Source organism: Lagopus leucura, unplaced genomic scaffold (assembly GCF_019238085.1).
Source record: "Lagopus leucura isolate 7727_CA_CO unplaced genomic scaffold, USGS_WTPT01 Super-Scaffold_73, whole genome shotgun sequence".
Lineage (NCBI taxonomy): Eukaryota > Metazoa > Chordata > Aves > Galliformes > Phasianidae > Lagopus > Lagopus leucura.
In genome coordinates, this window is record NW_024962252.1 from 102,325,626 (window position 1) to 102,334,284 (window position 8,659).

Genomic DNA, 8,659 nt, shown 5'->3' on the forward strand with positions numbered 1-8,659 from the left:
GGTTTTGGCAGGTATTAGATGTAATCAAAGGGATTACTTGGCTCAGGGAGAAATGGAAAACCTTGCGCTTGTTTAGTCTTTCTTCTTTTGTTTGGATGCAGCTCTAGGTGTACTTAACTATTTTCCCCTTGTCCTTTGTTTCTCGTGATGAGCGTTTCTGAGTTTACATGGGAAACGAGAGGCGGATACCAAAGCAATTGTATTAGTTGAAGACTGAACCGATTTGCCTTATAGCCTTTCTCTTTCTCATGCAATGTTGTTTTGGGATCGATTGTCAGCTCGTTTAGGGGCCTCGCTTTCGCACCTTAGAAGGTTAAGCGGTGTATTTAAACGATGAGCGATTTAAAGAGAAAACACATTTAGATAATCAACCAACCAGACCTTTTTCAAGACAAGCTGAGGAAATTAGGTGTGTGAACAGATATGCGGGCTGAAAAACAGACTTTGTACTTTTCTTTCCACAAAGCAAATACGAAGTGCCAACTTTCCGGGGCGGGTGGGAAATTCCTGTCCCTCCCTCTCCCTTCTCCCAGCCCAGCCCAGCCAGCCCCGAGCGCCGGCGCTACTGACGAGGGCAGGTTTCGTTTTAAACTTTAAGAAAGCTATCGATTTGGCAGCCTTTCTTCCCGCCTGTCTGTTCCCCAGCTGACTGTAGCTAAGTAATCCTCATCAATCTGTGGTAATGCAGGACCGTGTTTATTGCTGTAGTAGTTAAGTTGTTGTTAATTTTACACTAAATGGTTGTTATGATGATGAATGAGTAGCTCAGGCTGCCACCCAGGGGACTTCAGCCCATGCAGCCAACGAGAGCGAGATCGCAAGGGGAAGAAGGGGAGAGGAGCAGGGAAGAAGCCAGGGAACACACTCGGAAACTTTTTTTAGGACCTCTAAAAAAGGCGGTGGGAGTTGGGAAGAAAAGGAGAAAAAAAAGAAAGAAAAAAAGAAAAGAAAAAGAAAAGGAACGAGCTGATCGACTGCTCTGTGTCTGAATTAGTACGCGGTGGGGTAACGAGCTGTCCGAGCGTTAGCGCGGCTCTTTTACACGTCAGCTGGAATGAAAGGGGGGATGAAAGCAGCCGCGGCCCAGCAGCGGCAGGGATCCCGCCCGAGGGCAGCAGAACCTCCCGCAGCCCCCCGTCCCTCCAGGGCTGTCCTGCGGGCGGCCGCAGCCGCGTTCCCATCCCGCGGCCCGGCCCCGCCGCTGCCCGCCTTTGTCCCGTCGCACCGTCCGCTGGCGGGCGGCGCCCCCGTGCGGCCGCGGCGAGGCACTGCGGGCGGGAGACGAAGGGAGGGGACCGGAGCGGCTGTCGCCGTGGCGGAACTTCCTCAGAGGTGGGCCGCGGTGAGAGCAGCGCGGAGCGATGCAGCGAGCGCTCCGAAGCCGGACTGGCCGCAGGCCCTGAGGTTTTATTTCTTTGTGTCGCGTAGGTCTGGTTACAGACCAAAACGTACAGTTTGCCCAGCTCTTATTGCTCATCTGGGTCAAGTGGCTTTGCATTTCCATTATGTGTCACCGCGCAGAACGATTAAGAAGAAGGAAGTGTGGAAATTTATTCTGGGAGACACTGAAGGGAAAATAACAAGAGAACCCAGGAGCTGCAAACATGCCCTGGGAGCTGGATCCCAGAGAAAGTGTGGGCCAGAGTCAGTACAGAGTGTTGCAAGCTGGGCGTGCTTCTTCCAGCCTTTATTCTGTCTCCAATTTTACCTCGTCCCCCTTCCTAGTGATCACTCCAAGTGATTCAAGTGATCCAAGTGATCACTCACATCAGGCCACCATGCAGGTACAGAAGCATACAGCCACGTTTCTGTAGACTGGATGCAGCACCCACAGAAGCCCCTCACTTATGAGGGCTGTCTCACGGTGTTTTGCAGCCGCTGGGGTTCCTGTGGGTAGTTTCTCAACTCCAGTGCTGGGACCCCCAGAAAGCAGGTTCTGTCGCCAGCCCTGTGCCCAGACAATCTCTGTAGCCAGGATTCTTTCATGCAAGGCAATACAAAGCAGTCACGGGTGGCTCTGAAAGCTGGTCAGCCCACCTCCAGTCCTTTGCACAATCCAGATAGTATTCGTGCTGAGGAGGTGAAATCCACCTGTCACAGATTTGAGACATCTGTTACAGGTGAAAAGCACCACCACAAGAGCCAGTAAAGCACTCCATTGCTTTGCTTCCCACCTTCAACACCTGGTCTTGGCTCTGCTCTTATTTGTTGCACAACTACAATATTTGGAGTTTGACAAAGCTTGTCTGTAGTCACAAACTTTGAAACTACAGGCATGGTCCATGAAGACAGCCTGTTTCTAGCACAGTCTATCAGTTCCAAGTGCTGCCTCTCTTATACTTTCTGCTTAGAAATTTGGAATTTGAAGGACATATTGAAGAAGACCAATTATATATTAAAGAAACAAACAACAATGCAATTCCATAACCCTGCCTTACAAACAGATTATCTTGCATTCTCTTAAAATTTTGATAAAGCAATCCAAGATGCCATTCCCTATAGGAGCAGCAATAAATAAATAAAATAAATAAATAAAAAGTAACTGTGCTTATGTGGCTTTAGATGTTTAATTCTCCCTGGACCTCTCCCATTGCATTCAGGCAACACTTGGCAGCTGGCGGTAGCTCTCCACAAGGCCCTGCCATGAAGTCACCTGCTTGGCTCCACCTGCCAGCTCTGTCTTGGAACAGCACAGGATGGTACAGGCACCCTTTGATCTCTTGCTGCCAGATGGGAATAGGGCCTCCCCGCATGTGTGCTGAGCAAAAAGGCAATTTCTGCCACAAATTGCTTGTGATCCACTGTGTTCCTAAGGCAGCGGACAATATTTACTTTCTGTTACGATTAGCTGGAATATAGGCAAGTAGACCAACGTTCCTTAAAATTAATAGATGAATTCTAGTTCTTCTTTATTTACATTGCTGTACCTGTTCTGAGCATGCTGTTATTAACTCTCAGTCTGAGGACCACAGCTCTATACCACAGATGGCCACACGGTGCCCTAAACTGTGAGAGGACACGTACACATAGTCCTGCAGTGATCATCTCTGCATATATTTAATTGTACAGCACTAGTGCTATTGCAAGAAACAGTATGAGCCAGAGTATATGATATTATTTTCTCAAATCTGCCACAGCCTTTCTGGACGGCTTTGAGCAATTCACTCAGCCTATTGCATTTTGATCATTATTATTTTAAGATTGCTATGAACTATTCATGAAGTCAAAGGATGCAATTCACAGCTGCCCTTGCACAAGACAAAGCTCCCTTTTGGATTATCCTCTCTGCGTGCATATCTGTGCTCCTGTGCAAGAGACTCTGGCAAAAGGCACAGACATGTCAGTGAAGTGCTGGGAGAAGCAGATGCTGGGTGGTCCTATGCTTAAATTATTTGCTGGCTGCTTCTCTAGGGACCATGGCAACTGTGGCACAGATAAGAGAATCCCCAAGGACTACACTCAACTGGGTCACAGCCAGGAGAAGAAAAAGGAAGAAGTCCTGGTATTGGCATAGGGATGAGATGCCCTGCCTCTTCTCTTGGGGCCAGAACCATCTCTGGCCCCAGCAACTTGTGCTCTAAATTAAGGGCTACTATCCGTCTGAAGAAAGGAAGAAAAGGAAGCAGCAGCAATACAAAGAGACTAAGCATTTATTTTTGGCTCACTTGTTCTTAATGGAGATAACAATACCTCAATCTTTGACAGCAAAGCAGGGAGACTCAGTTCATGGAAGTTTGCCAAGTAAATTGAGATCTTTGTACAAAAGGCACTTTCGACATGCACAACTTCTGGCTTATTAAAGCAAAACAAAAACTATCCACCTTAAGGAGCATTCAGGAATTAGGAGGCACAGCTCCCCGCGTCTCAGTGCCTTGTATGATTATTTAAGCTTGTACACATCCAAGAGCAATGTTCAACTAGTTTAAATACCTAATGCATGAGGCGTGGAACAGTGAGGATGCAGGACTGCTGTCTTTTCCACGTAATTTGCCAGTCATTCGCCAAGGCTCTGCTCTGTTCTTTTTTGAGCAGCATCTAAGCCACCAAACAAGGTGCTGTATTGTAACCTTATATACTTACAGCTGTTATAAATACATGCATAAGAGAGGGAGGCTTGTGGCTAAGTGGCCTGTTTAGAAAAGCCCCAGAACACCTTTTCTGTAATTTTCTTCTCACTTACCCTCCCTTCTCCCCTCTCTTCCTCTGAAACGGCTAGTAACCAGAGCAAGAGCAGTGTATGAATTGATTTGGAGACGATCAACATATTGGTGTTCAGCTCTGGCCAGCTGCCATGTCATTGACTGCCTCAGGATTGATTTGCACACCATTTCTTCTCAGCACATCTGACAAGGCAAATGGAGAGAGAGCAATGAAGTGAGAAGAAAATTATGTATTTGTAGTAGACACTTTCACCTCTCTTCACATCCCCCCTCGGGAGAAGTCGAGGGACCTGGACTGACTTCAGTGCTACTTTTAGAAAGTGCCAGGAGAAGAGTTAGTAGAAAAGGAACAGCAGAGATCCACTTCCCTCTCCCCCCTCAAATCCTCTGTCAATAACCACCTACAAAAGTTAAAGAAATTAAGTTTCTGTCTATAGCAGAGACAGATGTTCAGCAGGCCAGTTTTGGATAACATATAATGATCATTTTTGCTGCTGTTTAGTAGCCACAAGTTTCAGTTTGCTTAAAACACATCTAAAGAACTACTAGAGTACTCCATCAGGTAAGCATTTTACAGGCATGTGCTACCAGTGACAATAACAGAAATAACAGAAGAAAGCATGCTAACGACAAGTTGCTGGAGAAACCATGTGGTACCAGTTATATTCACAGGGCTTCCAGGCAGGGCAGGTAAGTCAGAGACTGATCAATCATCAGGACATTGGCCATGCCAGAAGCTAGAGATAACTCAGCCCATTTGGGATGTGTGTACTGCTAACATATTTCTATTACCTGTATATTTTCCCTTTGGAATCAGGAGGTGCTGATATCCCAAAGATATCCCAAGTTGTGTCACTTATTTCTAACTGTGAATTTCATGTCATTGGTGCTCTCCTGGAGACAGAAGAACTCAGGTGAAAGATTTGTTGCAGATTGATACCAAAACTTTGTGAGGTTGTTTTTATCAACATCTCTATCAAGAAAAGTGAGAAGTTACTTCCCTCTATTTTCTCTCTACTGTCACATGTCAAATTCTCCACTTAGAGCTACATAGGGTTGTAACAATTCTCTAATTTTTGCTGCCTTTGCAAGCACAACAGTTTTCTGATTGATTCCTCTCATTCATTTCTAACACTCCACACTGAATTTGGCAACATTTTTCAAAGATCAATTCAGACCTCAGCTCCCATTGTCAACAGCCAGTGACTCTCAAAAAGTCCTGGTTTCTTATAACACTTCTGAAAATGTGCATTAGGCTCCTAAGTCAACTGGAGTGCACTGTGTGTAGCATGTAACTGTAAAACAAGACCTGGATGCTAGAATTCAGAAGCGATCTTCAAAACAAATAAACACCTTCATAAAGAACCATGCTGGTTTATTAACCAAGGTGTTTTGAACAACCTCATACTCAGAAAATTCATAGTCTGCAGACTGCTACAAGTAATCTAGAGAGCATCACTCCATCTGCTATATTTTAATCTCTTCTACCTTTGGCACCTTCTATTGGTCACTCAGAGACAAAAAATTTAGATGAGAATTTGGGTTGCTATTGTAGAGACATATCTATGTTCTTGTCATTTGGGAAATTTAGGTTTCACTGCATCCATGATACAGATGTCATTTTTCCTTCCTAAAGAGTTTGGAAGAAAGTGGCAGAGTAACTAGGTGTTCATTTTGCAGATACCATCATGACTATAGTTACTGCACAATACAGTCATACTGTTACACACCACTGTTCTGTTTTCTTCTGATTTCACTTCTATAAATCAGAGACACTTGCTTTCTAATTTTCAGACACACCCAACGCTTTCCAGAGAAGTTTGGGTCTGAAAGGTCACCTGTATATAAGTGCTAAGAAATATTCATTCTGTTATCCTACTTTCAGAAAAACTCAGCTTCCATTGAAGTAGTATTATGCAAAAGAGCAGCCTGATAATATAAATTGAATCACAGAATCATGGAATCACTAAGGTTGAAAAAGACCTCCAAGATAATCCAGTCCAACCTTCCACCTATCCTCCAATATTTCCCACTAGATCATGCCCCTCAGTACAACATCTAAATGTTTCCTGAACACCTCCAGGGTCAGCAATTCCACCACCTCCTTTGGCAGCCCATTCCAGCACTTGACCTCTCTCTCAGAGACCTTTACTGGTGCAACTGGAGGCCATTTCCTCTATTCCTATCACTAGTTACATGGGAGAAGAGGCCAAACCCTACCTCACCACAACCTCCCTTGAGGCACTTGTAGAGAAGGATAAGATCATCTCTGAGCCTCCTCTTCTCCAGACAGAACAATCCCAGCTCCCTCAGCCACTCCTCATAAGACTTGTGCTCCAGACCCCTCACGAGCTTCATTGCCCTTCTCTGCACACGCTCCAGGGCCTCAATGTCTTTCTTGCAGTGAGGGGCCCAAAACTGAACACAGCACTCAAAGTGCAGCCTCACCAGGGCTGAGTACAGAGGGATGATCACCTCCCTGCTCCTGCTGGCAACACTATTTCTGATACAAACCAGGATGCCGTTGGCCTTCTTGGCCACCTGGGCACACTGCTGGCTCATGTTCATTCGAGCATCGACCAGTACACCCAGGTCCATTGACTGGCATCTCAGGAGATCTTTTGAGTGTAATGTGACCTGAACAGAAATTTTTAAAGTTGCATTGATAACAATCAGAGTTTTGAAGAAACCTGGACAGCAGCTGGCAGACCCCAGAAGACATTACTTTGTTCTCTTGCAGGGTGATTTATGCAACTGTGAGCTCAACAGACAAGACAGGTACTCACTGCCCTGGTGAGTAACAGTCAGTGTTACTCAAAGATGCTAGAAAACATTGGTTGTCATGGAACTCACATTGCTCTCTTTTCGAGGCAAGATAGAGGGCTTGGTCTCTTCATCTCACCTCACTTCAGATACATATATATATATATATAAACATTTATTTATATACAAATATATAGAATATATATATCCTAAAAGGTATGTTAAGGCACATACATGACAAAGAGACAGCCAGCATGGCTTCACCAAGGGCAGATCATGCCTGACCAATCTGATGGCCTTCTATGATGGAGTGACGGCATCGGTGGACAGGGGAAGGGCGACAGATGTCATCTGCCTGGACTTCTGCAAGGCCTTGGACATGGTCCCTCACCGCATCCTTATCTCTGAATTGGAGAGGTGTGGATTCGAAGGATGAATTGTTCAATGGATGAGGAATTGGCTGGCTGCCGAAGCCAAAGGATTGCGATCAATGGCTCTGTGTCAGGGTGCAGGCCAGCCACAAGCGGTGTCCCTCAGGGGTCGGTCTTGGGACCGGTGCTCTGCAACATCTTCATCAATGACGCAGATGATGGCACTGAGTGCAGCCTCAGCAAGTTTGCAGATGCAGTAAATTTGCAAATTTGCAAGCTGAGCGGTGCAATTGATACATTGGAAGGAAGGGAAGACATCCAGAGGGACCTGGACAGGCTGGAGAAGTGGACCCATGAAAACCTAATGAGGTCTAATAAGTGCAGGTGTTGCACTTGAGCTGGGGCGATCCCAGGTGTTTATACAGAGTGAGGGAAGAAGTCCTTGAGAGCAGCCCTGCGCAGAAGGACCTGGGGGTCCTGGTGGACGAGAAGCTGGCCATGAGGCAGCAGTGTGCGCCTGCAGCCCGGAAGGCCAGCTGTGTTCTGGGCTGCATGAAAAAGGGGCGGCCAGCAGGAGAGGGAGGTGATCGGCCCCCTCTGCTCGGCTCTTGTGAGGCCCCATCTGCAGCGCTGCGTCCAGGCCTGGGGCCCCCAGCACAGCAAGGACGTGGAGCTCTTGGAATGGGTCCAGAGGAGGCACTGAGATGAGCAGAGGGCTGGAGCACCTCTCCTATGGAGAAAGGTTGAGGGAGCTGTTTAGCTCGGGGAAGAGAAGGCTCCAGGGAGACCTCATTGTACCCCATCCCTGCAGGCATTCAAGGCCAGGCTGGATGTGGCTCTGGGCAGCCTGGGCTGCTGGTTGGCAACCTGCACATAGCAGGGGGGTTGAATCCAGATGATCATGGTGATCTTTTTCAACCCAGGCCATTCTATGATTCTCTTTCTATACAGTAGCTCTGAGCTACTGTCTGGATTCCTTTTAGAAACAACGGAGAAAAAACACCTTTTGGAATGCAAGTCAACCAAACTATTGCAGGTTCCAGACAGAAGAGAACATGAATCAGGCCCTAGAAGTCATTTTTATTTCTATTGACTACATAGATAGTTAAAATATTAAGCCGAAGTAGCGATATCTGCAAGACAGGTGCCCACAAGTCAGTCTAATGACAGTCTAATGACACTCACTCTTTGATTCCCTTCTAAGGTAAATAGCTTTCAGAGAATAGAACACTCATCACCTACCATGTAGCATGTCACTATAACCCTCCTTTTGGCCCACTCTTCCCCTTTTGCCTCTTCTTGATCCTTTCCACCCCACACAGATTACAAAGGTAATGTTTCTTGCCTTCTACTCCAAGCCTCTGC